The sequence below is a fragment of the Ruditapes philippinarum genome, unplaced genomic scaffold (genome assembly GCF_026571515.1).
Source record: "Ruditapes philippinarum isolate M1 unplaced genomic scaffold, ASM2657151v2 ctg1184_1_1_1_1, whole genome shotgun sequence".
NCBI lineage: Eukaryota > Metazoa > Mollusca > Bivalvia > Venerida > Veneridae > Ruditapes > Ruditapes philippinarum.
Window position 1 is genome coordinate 97,331 of NW_026851622.1, and position 20,502 is coordinate 117,832.

Consider the following 20,502-nt stretch of genomic DNA (forward strand, 5'->3'; position numbering starts at 1 on the left):
TTTAAAATGAAATATTTAAACAGTTGATAGGGTAAATATTGACTGTTTAAAAGTTACAAAGGCGATCATTGAAATATATTAGCTCAGGCTTCCTAATCAAATATCTTCTTCCATAATGAATCAATGTTAAGAATATTTGCAAACAGATTTTTTAAAGCTTGAATCAAGAACTAAAGCGTTTAGAAAAAGAATAAGAACAGTGCAAATTATTGCTCCCCGGCTGATAATATATGAAGATTATTTTTGTTGACAAATTCGAAAATAACCGAGTTTTTTTTTATAAATTAACTCGATGCTGTCAATAATTTAGTATATAACAAATTCAGTCTTAAACTGTAATTTTATTAAGGCTTGATATAAAACTTACTGACCATTGTGTAAATTGTTGACAGAGGCGCATAGCGTTTAATGTGTCAGGTCATTCACAAGGCCATTTTTATATATATTCTCATTATTTCGTATGTTATTAATGTAATAAAAATGGCGAATCTTATAAGTGTAATCTCATAATAGAATCTCTCCGACATCACTATGTATCGCTTCGTTTTCCCAATTTCCCCATTTGACATTCAGATATCAATAGATCTCGTCCACGCTCTCTATATATGAAGATTTATGAAAGTGCCGGACATTTTCTCGGAAATATCATTTTGTAGCATCGTCATTTATTGCTCCTTCTAGTGTAAGAGTATAATGAAAATATCGTAAATGTCTTTATTAACTATATGAACGAAATGTAAATGATAACAACATTCAGTAATAACAGATAGAACATGAAATATTGTAGTAACACTATCCTTTATTTAGTTATTATTGTTTTGGATTTAATTGATTAACTGGAAACATCAATGGACTCGTGGCAAAAATTTTATCAGATATTCTTTACTTGCTTGTTGATTAAACTATTTGCATGGATACAAGTCAGGAGAAAATTAAGGATTTTGCTGTAAACAAGTAAGGTAAGATATATAGTGATTTCATATTATATTTTGAAGTTTTCCTTGAACAGATATAAAAATACAATATAAAGAATTCAATGTATTTTGTCATAGCTTAAATTTAAACTGTTTGGTATAGTTAAGGTTGACTGTTCAAGTTTCACATTTTCTGGTCCCGGATTTAGTTTCATTTTACTGCCCCATAAATTTTCAAGAACCTGCGTGTTTTTATTTTCAACTTCGTTTTGTCAGAAGTTGGTAATTTAGCAAAGAGAAGGAAAGTCAAACCAGAATATTGAATGTTTAATCAAGCCAATGTCAGTATCTTTCCTAGATTTAAAGTCGTTAAAGTAAAATAATGTATTTCTTAAACCATCATATTTATATTGAAAATGGCCTTAGTTAAATAACTGGTAAGATAAAATAGACTACACGCGAACTGTTTATTATGGTTTGATGCACAACAGCTATAGTTTCAGTGAAATTACAGTTTTAAAAATAAAAATGTATTTAAGTTGGATAGAAATTTAACCGCCTTTAATCTCAAATGTTATTTCTAACTCTAAAATATATAATGGTTGAAATAAATTGGAAAAAAGTAAATAAAGACAAGTATTACTTGATTTACTCTTGCGGGTTCTTCAAACGCCTTTTTATGTGTTTAATTGTATGCGGACAGACAAATATATTCATTTACAAATTCCACGGTTTCGCTAAATTTGCCTTTTGAAATATCGATTTATATCTTTTTCCATATTAAAATTTCACACTTTAAGAAGTATTGCTATATATGCTAAACAGTTTTCCCTTTATCCGATTGTGATATTTGTGGTGTATGATTCAAGGATGTCTGGAAAGGGTTTTTAATGATGCTTTTGGGTTTTTTTTTTTAATTTAGTGGTTGGGGTTGTTGCTATTGTTATTTTTTAAAGTGCTGTCTGAAAATATACTTTATATATTTTAAATATATTTACAGAGCGTGGAAGATCTTTCTAAGACAAAATACTGAACTACGGTCATTATAACAATGAAATTAGGTAGTCTGACGAATGTTTCAGAAAATTTTATTACAAGCATGGTTTGTAACTTTATCAAAACGTCTCTCCTTATATCAATGACATCAACATTACATCTCATTTGTGTACAATTCATTCATTACCATTTTGTCATTGAATAATTCTTCACAAATGTCGTCTTGCTATCGATCAAATACATTCATGATATTTCATATTTAGTCAGAAAAAATATCCAAAGAAGTTAGCTACCGAAAGCACATTTCAATTATCTTTGCTTGTTCAGGCTGTTATTGACAAATACTTTTAACTATAAATATTTTTTGGACATTCTGCAAACCATTTTATTTCAATGCTGAATTCATAAAACGTTTCTGGTTTAAGAAATCATAAAACTGGTAAAATAAAAATACTATAATAGTTATAATTTTGCGGGACAAGAAATAAGTATTTTCTTTTATGTGTAAGAGCAAAAAAAAGAAATCAATAAGTGTCATAGATGTTGATGCAAAGGTTTCACACTGAATAAAATGTTCAACTCAAAATAAAAAATAAACATGAACATGTTTTCTAACTTGATCACAATTGTTTGTACTACGTTTTCATTTTATATGACAAATATCATCAGATATTAAAGAAAACTATGAATATTGATTTTAAGTAATAAAATATTGGAATACTAAGACAGATGTTTTAAGTTAAAACATTTGAAAAGTAGTAATATATGTTTGATTTAAACTTTCTATAATTAAGTTCGATTGTAAAGAGAACTTCAGGCTTAGTTAAATCACCATCGAGTCTGTTTCCTGAAACATTTGGAACCAACAGTCCTGGCGTCCTATATGGTGACGTAGTTGTGACCTTGGCACGGCTCGAGCCAACGTTCCCTTGATTGAGAGGTAGACACGACACCGTTATTACTAGGCCACAACCCCGTCACTGTGAGTTTGACCGTATGCTTAAAGCATTAATCACGAAAATGTACAGGTTGCCTTACAGTGTAATTCACTGGCTTTCTTTCTTTAATATAGTCACAACAAAAGATTGTTTTATGTTGTTGTTGTTGTTTTTTGACTCGGTTAAGTTATATATCATTTTTAAGAACCTGTTATTCGTTGGTGTCTGTTCAAACAAAATTTAAAACTATAAAACGAAAACATGTCTTTGAATGTCGTGCTTCCTACGAATTTATGCTATATTATTTAATTTTGGATTTATTCAATCTTTTAAATGTATAAATATATGTGCAGTTAATGTGACTTTGTAATATGTTCCGCATACAAATAGTTGTACTAGTTTAAATTCCAATTGTAAATACTTTGTCTTAAATTCACATAATTTAATTTCATGTGCTCTTTTGAGAGTTATAATCTGATAATGTTAATGTCGTTACCTAAATGTAGCTTTAAGATTGCATTAAATGCCCACGGGAATGGAAATCAGATTTTCCTAGGATTATGTAAGAGAACAAGAGCATCTCATATCAGGTGAAATAGCAAAAAGTAGACAAAACATAAACCCCCAGATGTTAAAGAATTTCCTTAGTTTCTTTTCATAATTATATTATGTGTTAGTGTTCGCAAATAAAATAAAGTGGGCTTTTTATCTAGAAATAAAATATTATAATTATTTTTTACAATTATTTCATTATAAGGTAACGGTGCAATAGCCGGTCATCAGTGAGTTAGCATGTGCTCTTTTGTATAAAACACTGTCACTTCCTCTTTAAACAACAAACAAAATGTTAGTAAGACATTATCTGGCAATTTAAATAATTTTCCTTATAGTTCACAGCTTTGATTTTAAATATTTAGGATTTATCTTTTGTTTATTAATTCGAATTCTTTAATGTCTCAGTTTATTTATTTCATGTATCGTAAACATTCATAACTATTTAGCTAAATATCACAATCAAAACGTATGTATATAAGTTTTAGTATCATAATGTAAAGCAAAAATAGAAAGAAATAGAATCCCTAAAGAAAGTCAAAACGGCAAAATTGAAAATAATTTCCGACATTTCAGGGTTCAAACTGTATTATTTTTCTCAAACCAATGATCATCTCTGTATTATAGTAGTGGAGTCCGTGGCCGAGTGGTTAAGGTCGTTGACTTTAAACCACTTGCCTCACACCGCTGTAAGTTTGAACCCTGCAAGTGTCTATGAAGCTATCAAACTGGTTTCCGTAACGTATGTGGTTCAACTTAGGTACCCGCTCGTGCCTAAAATACTGCACGAACCTTTGGTCTTCCTCCACCAGTAAAGCTGATAAGTCATATCATAACCTCTTCTGTGTTGGAGAAACGTAAACATCAACCAAATTATATATTATATCTCATGTTTTTTAAATTTATATTGAGAAGGTATTATCTCCCTTGTTATAAAAGTTTTTGAGCTGAATATCTTTATATATTTCAGGTGTTTCGTCGCACTGAGCATAGTGGATAGATTTCAAAAGTGTGCCATTCCGTAAGTACTCTCATTATATTCGAGTAACGTAGACTGATTGAAAAGAAAAATCGTTTAGTAAAATAAGATGTCTTTGATTTAATTTTGAATATATAAAGGAATTGAACTTTATTTCTGTAAAAAAGATGACAATTAATCATTTTGCTTTTTGTACATATAACGTTAAACAACACATTACATATTTTGTAGAGACCTTCCTTTAGTTATATAAGATTCTTATTCTTGTAGTTATTTAAATAATTTTACTTGAAAAAAATCGATTGAAAGATGTTTAAAATTTAAATGATCTTATAAAACATATACATTTTCCACCTACGAATTGCAATATTACATCGTAAATGTCATAGAAGTTAAGTCAGATCAAGAAGTTATTTAGAGGTCAATTTTCGGCTAAGTACCTTCTTGTTGATTCATAGTTTCAGTTTTTATTAAACCAGGGCATGTAATATGCAACTGGTCATAACAAACAAATGAAAAGAAAGTAACAGTCAAAAATCAACTAATATCACAATAAAATACAATTTTGACTAGATAAATATAAACAAATAAGGAGATAATATTGTTCGTTTCAACTACTGAATTCAATACTATTTTACATTGTAATAAATGGTAGAGGGAACGGAGAATGAGAAGTATTATCTAAATATTAACATAATGTCTTTTTTACAAAATAAAGATAGTTTTAGTAGATTTTTATCACAAATATTAATTAATCAGTCACGTTTTAAAAAATGGGATGAATATAAAAACTCGAAAGAAGATATATACGTCTAATGTCATTTAAGTACGTACATTCAAATAAGTAGTGAAATTCATCACCAATAGCTCGATACAGACACAAGGAACAGAGCGTATTATTATGATCAATTACCAATGACTGTATTTTTCAGTTGATAATGGGTGATTTATTGCTCTAAATTTACATAAATATTTGCCTATGTCAAATGTTAGTATATTTAATAGATATTTTTGAAAAGAGTGAGTATTTTTTATATGTACAACACATTAAGCATTTAGAAAATGTATCAATAGTACTATTCCAATCTTGATCAAAATTGATCATGTTGTTTAAGCTTCTCAATACTTTTAAAATGATTAATATTATTTACTTTCTGTAGATGAAAATATTCTGAAATACACAGATTATTAAGCGTTTCTTTCACAAATGTTATTCATTTAGAATTAACAATATTCCCAGAGGACAAAGACATTATTGTTTTATACAGAAGTTTACATATCTTATTTTCCTGACCATTAATAATCAAACGACTTACTTTAACTCAATTTGCTCTAAACGAAACATCAATATAAGCATACATTTAGGGAGCCTTAACAATACCAAATGTTTAATGTCACAAGACCGTTTCCAGTCATCTGATTTATTTTGCGTTACAACAGATGAGTCTGTTCATCAAGTTATGCCATTGGGAGTTTATCCGATTTTGTAAATATCACCGTTCTCGACAGAAAATACAGTATCCCACTTGTGAGTAGTATCACATCTGTGAACTTATTTCTAAAATGTTGAAACTCTTTTCAAAATACAATGTATTTGTTTGCTTGCTATTTACGATTCATTTTGTTTTGACATTTGTAACGAGTTTATTAACCGACGCTTGTTTGAACTGGAGTAAAAATATTGCAGATATATAAATAAAGAATTATACCGCAGAAAATACAAAAAAGTACCCACGCCATTTAATGATGATATTTATTGATGCACCTGTTCTTTTAAAAAAACGTTGAAAATTATAAATACCTAATCAATTTTATTATCATAATTCATGTACTAGGTGATAGGTGATGTCAAAATTACGGAAAGCAACTGTTGTTCATGAGATATAAACAGACCACACAAATTTAACTATACGTGCATCACGTTTTTTACAGAATGATTTAAAACACTTTAACCTTATATTAAATTTTACGATTAAGCCATCAACTTGATGTGCTTGTCTTTACTTCACGGTTTATAATATATATATCTAGTGTGTTTTTTCCTGTGTATTGATTACTTTAAATATGAATATGCGTACGAGAGCCCATTTCAACAATTTATTTGAATAACATGGATGAAACAATACTAGGTATAAATATATAATGTTCATACAATACATGAAGAAAATTTTCAGAGATACAATTTTATACCGACTCTCCACACGGTGTTATCAGATTACAAAATAATGACGTCGACATTCAGTCTCATGTACACATCGGCCTCCTCTGTACACTTCCTGTATTTCTGTATTGAAGATATCTTTTCCTTACATATCAAATTGGATTATCTACTGGTTATAAAGTTGAAAAATCATAAGTTACTATAAGACACATATTTTAAATGAAAAATATCAGTTTTCTTATTTTGTTCTGAAATATTATAAATATATAATATGCAAGAAAAATAAAACAAACAAACGGGGAAATCTAGCTCTCGGGTAACTGTTTAGCGAAAAGCTTCGTTTCTGCCGTAAACTGTTACCCGAGAGCTAGATATTCCGGTATGTACCGACAACCGGTGTAAGACCCTTATAATAGCACTCCAATGTTTTCCTGGCTAAGAGTGTTCACATTGCCAGATTGTTTGATATTCTCAAAAATGTGACAGCGCAGCTCCCACTTAAGATAGGGAGAATACAGAAATTCATAGGTGCTTATCAATTTCGATTTAATAACTTTCGGCCTTCCACTTTCAATAATTCCCAGACACTGTGCTCTAAATTTTGTTATTATGTCGAGCGTGAGATCGACTTTCCTGAACCTTGGTTAAGAATTTACACCTTAATATCAAATATTGATACAGTTTAAGCAAATAGGTATTGTTTTAAGCCGCATGCCTCCATATGAGCTAACACTTCTACAAGAAAATCAAACTTGCGAAAAATGTACAAATACATTAAAAGAAGTGAAAAAAATTATTTACAATTAAAATAATAATTTTCATTTTATATGCGATTTTTGACATATTTTGCAGTATTAACCACCATATTTGTACTACTTTTCTAACGCAGTAAGGGCTATTATTACATATTTTGATCTCATTTTGTTAATTTACGTAGATTGATAGATCCCTAATCTGACATTTAATTGAATAACAATAGATTTAATCACAAACATGTGCTCTTTTGTTGTGATGAAATTCTAATTGTATTTACTGAACTAGACAGTTTAGTGATCTTTGCATTGCTTAGTGCCGTTTGCATTTGTAAATTGCTTTTCTTTGTTCGCTTCACAATAGTATAACTTTTTATTACATTACAATTTCAAAATTTTCATGAAAATTTGTATAAATCTGAACCCCTGCTGCCTTTATTTCAGAATGCAAATAATCACTGAACTTTATTTTAAAATAACAACCAACTTACTGATTCTTCTTAGAAATACCTCTTTTTGATTTATCTCTAAAATCAGATTAATTTTGACAATATGCATATTAAACTATTTTAAATATCCATATAAAAGTTATCAAACTTAAAAAGGGAAATAAAATATTATTCTATTACCGTGTGTAATTTTGGTTTGTACAGTCGTTGAAATATGTGATATTTTCTGAAACAGTTCCAGGAATATAAATGAACCCGAAAGTTAATCAAGCAATAAGTTTTTCTCTTAAAATGAGAATTTTTTTCATTTAAAATTAAATGTGTATTTCTAAAGGTAATGGTCTCAGAAAATCCAACTCTATCAAAAATTAAAAACGTTGGTTTTATAAATTTTTCGTTTAATCCAATTGGAAAAGCGATTAATTTGCCATAAAGGACATTATAAATAAAATGACAAAATATATATTTTGGAAAAACTATATCACCATTTTCAAAGCGATAATACAGAGTTTATTTATTCATTTATTTATTTATTAATTAGTTAATTTATGTAATTATTTGTATTTGGAATTGAAAAAGGCAATATTTTGTTTTCTTTAGAAAAAGTTATATATATTTCTAACGATTATTTTATGTGCATCTGTAGCTCAGTGGTTAAGGTCGTTAACTTCAAACCACTTGTCCCTCAACTACTTATATAGTTGAAGTATTGAATATTTGTTAATGAATTATGTTAAATTATATCTATAGAAGTATGACAATATATCATTTTTTTTTTTTCAATATTTCACCAAAAAGCATTTGATTTGAAGAAATGTTTTAAAGACTTATGTATATAAGGATGTAAAAATAAAAAATATATTTCACTTAAAGGTATTGAAATAAACCTTTGTTTTCAGATATTGAACGTTTATCAAAAAACAACATTATTTTGCAATAAGTGATTTTGGTAATTACCTTAGAAATAGTCACCAGTAAGATGTTTGTCGACATTCAACCCAGTCATAAATTAAACTATTAGTTAATAATCCATTCCGATGTTATGAATTATATTCATATCAGAAACAGTGTATTTTGAAAAGAAACCAAATATACAAAAACAAATACAACTGTTAAACAATAAAAGATTGAGACATTATCTTATTGTCGTTATAATTTTCCTTATCTTTTCCTTATTCGATTTATTACATTTTTTTTCTTTATTTACCTTAATTGTTCTATGCTATTTTTCAATCTTGTCTCACATTATTTCCTGTCAGGAAAACGATCCTGACAGACAAATAATGTGAATTAAACATGTTTGTGAAAACTTATACCATCCAAATAGGTGTTACGACATTAGATAAAGGAACTATTTCCTGTACACTGAACTTCAATTATTATGTTTTAAAGCAAAAAAACACTCAAAAACAATAAATGTAAAAACTGTTTGCAGTTTTAGTCAATGACTTTTCCAATTTATTTAGACTGTGGTTTGAGTTTTATTTTGTCAGTTTTTTATTTGATAAAAGTAAGCGATGTGTTATTAAGCAAACTATTTTACTTTCTTTACTTCCTGAAAGGTATTGGCGTCATTTTATTAAATTTTATAAAAGTTAATAATCACTGTCATTACTGTTTAATTGCTTTTTTTATTATTTAAATTGTTGTCACGGCTCTCGAGATAAACGCCATTTAAGTATTTATATTATCAAAACAGCAGGTGTTACGTGCCATTGGGCATCTGTTAATTATTTGTTTATTACTTTACCTCAATGATCTTTTACTTTTCTGGTTCTTTTGGGATTATCGACGCGTTTAGACCGGCGACAAGGGTCGTGAAACATATTTCATTTTTACGATAATAATCATTTACGAAATTCATAATTAACAGTCTAAGTTAAACTGATTCTAAAATTTTAATCTATTTGTTAATTCAAGAATTTATATTATATCATGGCACATGAGAGAACGTTGAAAACCTTCTCAAAGATTAATGTATATGTAAATAATTACTTTCCAAATCAGTCATATTACTTTTATACATCTAAACATGTTCATTAAGTATAGTTCTGATTTTTGTTTCCTGCATGATATATCGGAGTAGATTTGTGATTAATCTTAGGAAGACATCTTGCAGGAAAAAAATCAATTCGGACATACCGTTGAATTGTGCAAAGATTACTTAGTTATTTAGTGTCTCCGGACTGTCTCTTCTTATCTGATTTCATTTGTATTACAACAGATATTTCTGATTCATTAGATGAGGCCATTTCGGGGTTTGTTAAGGTCTTCTATATATTCACTACATATGTCAACCGAGAGTCTACAAGAGTAATTAAAATACTTCTGTTTGAACTTTTGCCGACAAAATTGTACATTGGACATCATTCTTATAAATACCTGTTTGTATTTTTAAATGAATAATCTTGGTATGGTATTATATATTTTTGTCTTGTTGTCTGGGGTCTTTGTTCAATGTGGGGAGAATGTGTGGGTAGAGAGAAGGGTAATTGATAGGAGAGTTGGGTATTTTGTTAACTACATTTTGTATAACTTGTACTTATTTTGAGGAACGAATACATAGTATTCATGCAATTCACATTCCTATTTATAGGTGTTCTTCACGACAATGGTATAATAATTTACTAATAGAAGGTTCGATTTTCTAATATAATGTTTGTACACTTATATTGCCATTTTACCTAAAGATAATAAAAAGAGGTTGAATGGAGAATGGTTATGATTATATTGAGTAGTATTACTTTTTTATATTGCCAAAGCACATTGTCTCCTTACTTTAATAATAAAAGTATTTTACTAGTTGCAGGTAAGTTTTCTAAACAGTTCTGTCCACTGTCTTCACGTTTTTTGGCATACGCCTTCTTTTATCTGACGACCAAACGGCACTTTTCATTGAATAGCATGAAAGTATACATCTCGAAGGTTCCACGATGACCACATTAGCGGATGTTTTTTAAATATAAAAGTTCACCTTTTTCATGTTTTAATTAAAGGAAATAAAAGAGGTTTACATTGCCAAAGCACACTGTCTCCTTACTTTAATAATAAAGTATTTTACTAGTTTGCAGTTAATTTCCAAGGTAAGTTTTTGTAAATGGCTCTGTCCATTGTCTTCTCGTTTTTGGCATACGCCTTCTTTTAATGACGACCAATCGGCGCTTTTCATTGAATGGCATGAACGTATCATCTTGTTTATTTAAATTTGAATTCTGCTCAAGCCGTTGCTTGTGGGTGAGGACGATAGCTTGCAAATACCAGTACCATCAATGAACTTACTGATCCTGAAACATTTTCGTTCTTAATGGCTTTCTGTTTTTCTCTACTTTGTAGGTAACTCTGTTATCTTTATAAAAAAGCGGGAGACCTATAAATAAATAGAACGAAAATTATTTGATCAGATCATATCATATGAAAAAGGTGGATTTATATTTATGAAATAATCTTGTTCTCTTCTTTCTGATACATGTGTGTAATGTACGTCTATGGCAACAGCACTTTATAAGTAACTCAATGCTATATTTCATTGTAAAAACTCAAACTGACTTGAGCAAAAGATGTAAGATATACGTTTGGTGTCGTTGTATATTTTTTCTTGTAAACAGAGAGTAACTTGAACTTTTTTTTTATATTATCTTTCTTTACTAAACTTTCTCAAACAGTGTACAGTATACCTCGGGGAATTCAAATCAGATTTAATGATATTCACAAGCCTCTAACAGGAATATCGCACCTCAGTACAATACAGCAGACAACAAAGCAGCAACAGCATTGAAGATATTTCCCTTTCTAACATAAAATAATATTTTTTTGTTCTTTTTTTTAAATACACAACACCACTTTCCCTTGTAACAGTATTGCAGTTCCTTGAAATGCTTTCTAGAAGTAAGTGTTTTACTTTCCGTAAGTGTTTAACTTTCTGTGAGTGTTTTACTTTCCGTAAGTGTTTAACTTTCTGTTAGTGTTTTACTTTCCGTAAGTGTTTTACTTTGAAATATAATGACATTCATCCTATCAGGCGCGAACTTGAAAAGCATCTATAACAATTATAATGATAAAAATAACCTAATGTGAAATATTTACAGAAATTATTTTGGTACATAGGGCTACATATTGTCTATTTATTTTCCTAAATCTTTTATCATTTCGATTTAAATTTATAATAGTTTTTTATGTAATTGAGCAGAGTCTCTCTTCAATATCACTATTGTACATAGATTTAAACCAATATGATATGTGACATGCTCTGTTATGATAGAAAATGGTTTGTTGTTGATTTTTAGCAAGGTATATACATTGTGAAGGAAAATGATTATTATGATGTCGTGAACATTGTCTTGCAATATGAGTTCAGAATGGCTTTTTTTCTGTAGACTTTTATCAAAAAAGCATTATATTATTCTTAGCAATGTTTAAGAATTTATATTACGATTTTTCAAAAGACCCAGTCAACCACTGGGAAACAATTACTTAAACTTGCCATCATTTACAAAAGAACTTGCTGATATTTTTGTTGGCATGTATACATATACTGTTGTGCACGCTCGGAAAAGGGCTTTTAAATCTACATTACCACTTTTAGCCGAAATTATTCAAAGATGCTCGACGTATTCGTGTGGAATGAAAAATCCGATTTTCAATTTAATAAGCGTTAACCTGTGCGGTGTTTATAACTTAACTAACACTAGACTCACGGTCTGGTTTACAAAAAGTTCAGCCATTTAGACCAAATGAATATCCAAACCTGTTGGAACACTCCCTTGGGCTAAAGTATTGTTTCATATATGCAATATACCGTGCCTACTTTTAAAGACATTTTTTGCTTCCAACTGTAGAATTGAAACTAATTTTGCAACTAAGACATATAAGTTCGGACAAAAGTTTGAATAGCTTCATATAACAAAGATATTGGCCGTTTCCAGACTGTCTCCGTTCAACTGGTTTAATTTGTATTGCAACAGATGGTTCGATTTCATCAGTTAATACCATTGGGAGAGTTTATTAGATCTTTGTATATATTGCTATACAGGACATAATTACAATAACTCAAGTCAGAGCGATTTATTCCACCTTTAACATTTGGCTTTAAGGGGTCATTATAGAATGTCAGTTTGTTTTCTTTTGTCTCTTTTTTGGATATTCTGTGTAAATATTCTTGATTCAACATCGTGAACTATAAGTAATTTAATTAACATTTCAAACTTTTTTATTACTCTTTAATGTAACACAAATTAAAGTGATGTGCAAATTTTACCAGCAAAATGTATTGTTAGATTATAGGGATCTTACACAGATCGGAATATATAGCTCGTGGTTAACTGTTTACGGCGGTAACGAGGCTCTGCCGGTGTTTGATTCTTTTTCTTGCATATAAAAATATTTATTATATATCGGAAATAAATACGACAACTTATATTTTCATGCAGCACTTATTCCCGCGGGAATGACGTCATTAAAAGCACGCGATCGGTCTTACACGGGAGTGTAAGACGGCTTTTCTAGTACCGGTATAAACAGTACATATTCCTGTCTGATATGGAAGAAATGTAAGAGAAACCTACATAAACTGTTTAAAATTATGTTATATAATTTCTTCAGAATATCTGTATATTGGAACCAAATTGACAACTTCATATTCACATGAGCTAAAGTGTATCTTTATATTGGAACCGAATTGACAATTTCATATTCATATGAGCTAGTGTGCGTAAAACGTTCACTTTCTTGAAATGTCTTCTTTGAATCGATCAGATATAACAATAACAAGTTTTTAAAATGAAATATTTAAACAGTTGATAGGGTAAATATTGACTGTTCAAAAGTTACAAAGGCGATCATTGAAATATATTAGTTCAGACTTCCTAATCAAATATCTTCTTCAATAATGAATCACTGTTAAGAATATTTGCAAACAGATTTTTTAAAGCCTGAATCAAGAACTAAAGCGTTTAGAAAAAAATAAGAACAGGGCAAATTGTTGCTCCCCGGCTGATAATATATGAAAATTATTTTTTGTTGACAAATTCGAAAATAACCGAGTTTTTTTATAAATTAACTCGATGCTGTCAATATTTTAGCATATAACAAATTCAGTCCAAAATTGTTATTTCATTCAGGCTTGATATAAAACTTACTGACCATTGTGCAAATCGTTTAATGTGTAAGGTCAATCACAAGGCCATTTATATATATTCTCATTATTTCGTACGTTATTAATGTAATAAAGAATGGCTAATCTTATACGTGTAATACACTCATAATAGAATCTCTCCGACATCACTTTGTATCGCTTCGTTTTCCCAATTTCCCATTTGACATTCAGATATCAATTGATCTCGTCCACACTCTGTATATATGAAGATTTATGAAAGTGCCGGACATTTTCTCGGAAATATCATTTTGTAACATCGTCATTTATTGCTCCTTCTAGTGTAAGTGTATAATGAAAATATCGTAAATGTCTTTATTAACTATTTGAACGAAATGTAAATGATAACAACATTCAGTAATAACAGATAGAACATGGAATTTTGTAGTAACACTATCCTTTATTTAGTTATTATTGTTTTGGATTTTATTGATTAACTGGAAACATCAATGGACTCGTGGCAAAAATTTTATCAGATTTTTTTTACTTGCTTGTTGATTAAACTATTTGCATGGATACAAGTCAGGAGAAAATTAAGGATTTTGCTGTAAACAAGTAAGGTAAGACATATAGTGATTCCCTATTATATTTTGAAGTTTTCCATGTAAAGAATTTTATGTATTTTGTCATAGCTTAAATTTAAAATGTTTGGTATAGTTAAGGTTGACTGTTCAAGTTTCACATTTTCTGATCCCGGATTTAGTTTCATTTCACTGCCTCATAAATTTTCAAGAACCTGCGTGTTTTAATTTTCAACTTCGTTTTGTCAGAAGTTGGTAATTCATGCAAAGAGAAGGAAAGTCAAAACAGAATATTGAATGTTTAATCAAGCCAATGTCAGTATCTCTTGTTAAAGTAAAATAATGTATTTCTTAAACCATCATATTTATATTAAAAATGGCCTTAGTTAAATAACTGGTAAGATAAAATAGACTACACGCGAACTGTTTATTACGGTTTGATGCACAACAGCTATAGTTTCAGTGAAATTACAGTTTTAAAAATAATTTGGATAAAAATTAAAATGCCTTTAATCTCAAATGTTATTTCTAACTCTAAAATATATAATGGTTGAAATAAATCGAAAAAAAAAGTTTTACTTGATTTACTCTTGCGGGTTCTTCAAGCGCCCTTTTCATGTGTTTAATCGTATGCGGACAGTCAAATATATTTATTTACAAATTCCACGGTCTCGCTAAATTTGCTTTTTGAAATATCGATTTATATCCTTTTCCATATTAAAATTTTACACTTTAAGAAGTATTGCTATATATGCTAAACAGTTTTCCCTTTATCCGATTGAGATATTTGTGGTGTATGATTCAAAGATGTCTGGAAAGGGTTTTTAATGTTGCTTTTGGGTTGTTGTTTTTTTTTTAATTTAGTGGTTGGGGTTGTTGCTATTGTTATTTTTTAAAGTGCTGTCTGAAAATATACTATATATATTTTAAATATATTTACAGAGCTTGGAAGATCTTTCTAGGACAACATACTGAACTACGGTCATTATAACAATGAAATTAGGTAGTCTGACTAATGTTTCAGAAAATTTTATTATAAGCATGGTTTGTAACTTTATCAAAACGTCTCTCCTTATATCAATGACATCAACATTACATCTCATTTGTGTACAATTCATTCATTACCATTTTGTCATTGAATAATTCCTCACGAATGTCGTCTTGCTATCGATCAAATGCATTCATGATAATTCATATTTAGTCAGAAAAAAAATATCCAAAGAAGTTAACTACCGAAAGCACATTTCAATTATCTTTGCTTGTTCAGGCTGTTATTGACAAATACTTTAAACTATAAATATTTTTGGACATTCTGCAAACCATTTTATTTCAATGCTGAATTCATAAAACGTTTCTGGTTTAAGAAATCTATAACTTGTAAAATAAAAATACTATAATAGTTATAATTTTGCGGGACAAGAAATAAGTATTTTCTTTTGTGTGTAAGAGCAAAAAAAAAAAAGAAATCAGTATGTGTCATAGATGTTGATGCAAAAGTTTCACACTGAGTAAAATATTCAATTCAAAATAAAAAATAAACATGAACATGTTTTCTAACTTGATCACAATTGCTTGGACTTTACCTTAATTTCTGACTCTGCCAAAATGTAAAAGTACTACGTTTTCATTTTATATGACAAATATCATCAGATATTAAAGAAAACTATGAATATTGATTTTAAGTAATAGTATATTGGAAGACTAAGACAGATGTTTTAAGTTAAAACGTTTGAAAAGTAGTAATATATGTTTGATTTAAACTTTCTATAATTAAGTTCGATTGTAAAGAGAGCTTCAGGCTTAGTTAAATCACCATCGAGTCCGTTTCCTGAAACAATTGGAACCAACAGTCCTGGCGTCCTATATGGTGACGTAGTTGTGACCTTGGCACGGCTCGAACCATCGTTCCCTTGATTGAGAGGTAGACACGACACCCTTATTACTAGGCCACAACCCCTTTACTGTGAGTTTGACCGTATTCTTGAAGTGAAGCATTAATCACAAACATGTACAGGTTGCCTTACAGTGTAATTCACTGGCTTCCTTTCTTAAATATAATCACAACAAAAGATTGTTTTATGTTGTTGTTGTTGTTGTTGTTTTTTACTCGGTTAAAAATAGTTGTACCAGTTTTAAATTCCAATTGTAAATACTTTGTTTTAATTTCACATAATTTAATTTAATGTGCTCTTTTGAGAGTTACATTATCTGATAATGTAAATGTCGTCACCTAAATGTAGCTTAAGATTGAATTAGATGCCCACGAGAAAGGAAATCCTGAAAGCCTTAAAGGATCATGTAAGCGAACAAGAGCGTCTCATATCAGGTGAAATAGAAAATAGTAGACAAAACATAAACTATCAAATGTTAAAGTATTTCCTTAGTTTCTTTTCATAATTATATTATGTGTGAATTTTTCGCGAATAAAATAAAGTGGGTCATTTATCTTAGAATAAGATATTATGATTATTTTTACAATAATGTCATTATAAGGTAACGGCACAATAGCCGGTCATCAGTGAGTTATCACGGCTTTTTTGTATAAAACACTTTCACTTTCTTTTTAAACAACAAACAAAATGCTTGTAAGACATTATCTGGCAATTTAAATTATTGTCCTTATAGTTCACAGCTTTGATTTTAAATATGTAGGATTTATCTTTTGTTTATTAATTCGAATGCCTTGATGTCTCAGTTTATTTATTTCATGTATCGTAAACATTCATAACTACTTAGCAAAACATCACAATCAAAACGTATGTACATTAGTTTAAGTATGATAAGGTATAGTAAAAATAGAGAAAATAGAATCCCTAACGAAAGTCAAAAAAGCAAAATTGAAAATAATTTCCGACATTTCAGGGTTTAAATTGTATTCTTTTTCTCAAACCAATGATCATCTCTGTATTATAGTAGAGGAGTCCGTGGCCGAATGGTTAAGGTCGTTGACTTTGAACCACTTGCCCCACACCGCTGTGAGTTTGAACCCTGCAAGGAACTTTGGTGTGGTTTGTGTGAGGAATCTATCAAAATGGTTTGCGGAACGTTTGTGGTGCAACTCAGGTACCCGCTCGTGCCTGAAATACTGCACGAACCTTTGGTCTTCCTCCGCCAGTAAAGCTGATAAGTCATCACATTAAATCTACTGTATTGGATCGACGTAAAATCCAACCAAAAGATATATTATTTCTGATCTTTTAGTTTCATATAATATTGCGAAAATATTGTCTCCTTTGTTATTAATTTTTTGAGCTTATTATCTTTATATATTTCAGGTCTTACGTTGCACTGAACAAAGTGGATAGATTTCAAAAGTTTGCCATTCCGTAAGTACACTCATTATTTTCGAGCAACGTAGACTGATTGAAAAGAAAAGTCGTTTAGTAAAATAATAAGTTAAATGTTACATTAGATCAGTCCAGGAATATAAGAGCAATACATATGTCATTGAGAGGAAGTACAAATAACATGTATTATCAATTAAAGACTTGAGGAGCTGAATTATATTTACTTCTTGAATAACTACTGGCTGTTCTTATAATAGGGATACTAAATGATGTATTTGAATAACGTTTAAATATATGAAGAAATTGAACTTTATTTCTGTAAAAAGATAACAATAAATCATTTTGATTTTTTGTACATATAACGTTAAACAACACGTTACATTTCTTGTCGTGACCTTCCTTTAGTTTAAGATTATTATTCTTATAGTAATTGAAATAGTTTTACTTAAAACAAAAATTCGATTGTGGGAAACTAATGAAAATATAAGAATAGACATAATTTTCAATTCATGTGTTATGTAGTACAAAGATAATAAAGATTTTTTGTTAAAACTCTAAAATGGTCCTTAAACACATATACATTTGTCAACCAACGAATCGCACTATTACACCGTAAAAAGTCATAGCATTTAGTTCAGACCAAGAAGTAATTTAGAGGTCAATACTCGCCTAAGTAACTTCATGTTGGTTCTCAGTTTCAGTTTAAGTTTTTAATAAACCAAGGCATGAAATATGATTATCACGAAGAAAAGAAATTAACAGTCTGAAATCAACTAATATCACAGTAAAAGAATACAATTATTACTAGCCCAATAAACAAAAATAGGAGATCATATTGTTCATTTCAAATACTGAATGCAATACTATTTTACATTGGGAGAGGGAACGGAGAATGAGAAGTATTATCCAAATTTGAAAATAATGTTTTCAAAAAATAAAAATAGTTTTAGTAGAATTTTTTATCACAAATATTGTTTAATCTGTCAAGTTTAAAAAGAATCGGAATGAAAATAATATGTCAAGTTTAAAAAAAATTAGGACGAATATAAAAACTCGAAAGAAGAGATTTACGTCTAATGTCATTAAAGTACGAACATTCAAATAAGTAGTGAAATTCATCATCAATAGCTTGATACAGACATAAGAAACAGAGCGTATTATTATGATCAATTACCAAATGATTGCCTTTTTAAGTTGGTAATGGGTGATTCATTGTTCTAAATTTACATAAATATTTGCTATGTCAAATGGAAGTGCATCTAGTTATTTTTGAAAAGAGTGAGTATTTTAATGTGTACGACACACTAAGCACTTAGAAGATATATAAATAGAACTATGCCAATCTTGTAAAATTTTATCAGGTTTTCTAAGCTTCACAATACTTTTAAAGTCATTGATATTATCTACTTTCTGTAGATGAAAACATTCTGACCTACATAGATTACTAAGCGTTTCTTTCACAAATAATATTCTTTTAGAATTAACAATATTTCCAGAGGACAAAGACAACAATGTTGTATACACATGTTTTCATATCTTATTTTCCATATCATTAATAATCAAACGACTTAATTCAAAAACGAAATATCAATATAAGAATACAGTTAGGGAGCCTGAACACTACAAAACGTTTAGTACCACAAGACTGCCTTCGTTCATCTTATTTATTTTGCATTACAACAGATGATTCCGTTCATCAAGTTATGCCATTGGGAGTTTATCTGATTTTGTAAATATCACCGTACACGACAGAAAATACACTATCCCACTTGTGAGTAGTATCACGTGTGTGAAATTATTTCTAAAATGTCGAAACCCTGTACAAAACACGGTGCATTTGTTTGCTTGCTATTTACGATTTATTTTGTTTTGTCAATTGTACTTGCCCTTATTTTATCAACCGACGCTTGTTTGAGGGTGATTATTTTCTCAAGTAAAAATGATGCAGATATATTATTAAAGAGTTCTACCGCAGAAAATACAAAAAAGGATCCAAGCCATTTTATGCTGATATTTGTTTACACAACTGTTCTATTAAAAAACGTTCAAAGTCATAAAAAATCACTTTTTTATAATAATTCACTTACTAAATAAGTCATAGGTAATGTCATAGTTGGAAAAGCAACTGTTGTTCATGAGATTTAAACAGACCACACACATTAAATTATACGTGCATCACGTTTTAAAACAGAATTATTTTAACCACTCGTAGAGGATGGTTTTAGCTGATATTAAAGCTTCAACTTAACTTTATACACATTGGTTTATAATATACATATATATTGTTTCTTTCTGTGTATTGATTACTTAAATGAATAAGCGTACGAGAACCCATTTCAACAATTCATTTGGATAAAATGGATGAAACAATACTCGGTATAAATATATAATGTTCATACAATAAATGAAGACAATTTTCAGAGGTACAATTTTATAATTATCAAAATAAGCCACTCTGAACCATACGGTGTGTTCAGATTACAAAATAATGACGTCGACAGTCAGTCTCAAGTACACATCGGTTTCCTCGATACACTTCCTGTATTACTATGTTAAAGGTACCTTATTCTTGCATATCAGATTGGATTATCTACCGTTTATATCGGTGCTAGAAAACTCTGTCTTATACTCCGCTTGTAAGACAGGTCATGTGCTTTAAATGACGCCATACACACGCGCCTTTTCTGAATGAATTGCATTCTTAGGATGACGTCATTTAGCCGTAATGAATAAAGTTGAAAAATCAAAAGTTTCCATAAGAAACATATTCTAAATGAAAATTTTGGTATTCTTATTTTGTTCTGA

General features: G+C 29.5%; 1 protein-coding gene across 3 annotated transcripts in view; it reads left to right on the plus strand.

Annotated features, from left to right (window-relative positions):
• Positions 1-20,502, plus strand: part of LOC132717348 (ligand-gated ion channel 4-like) — a 90,387-nt gene that overhangs the window by 18,998 nt on the left and 50,887 nt on the right. The window contains exons 1-2 of one of the 3 annotated variants that reach the window (XM_060700828.1): positions 4,371-4,421; positions 17,686-17,736. The gene's annotated coding sequence lies outside the window, so the exon portion shown is untranslated. Of the gene's footprint in view, positions 1-4,369; positions 4,422-17,685; positions 17,737-20,502 lie in introns of those variants that run through there. The other 2 variants (XM_060700897.1, XM_060700968.1) reach the window with 2 other exon arrangements.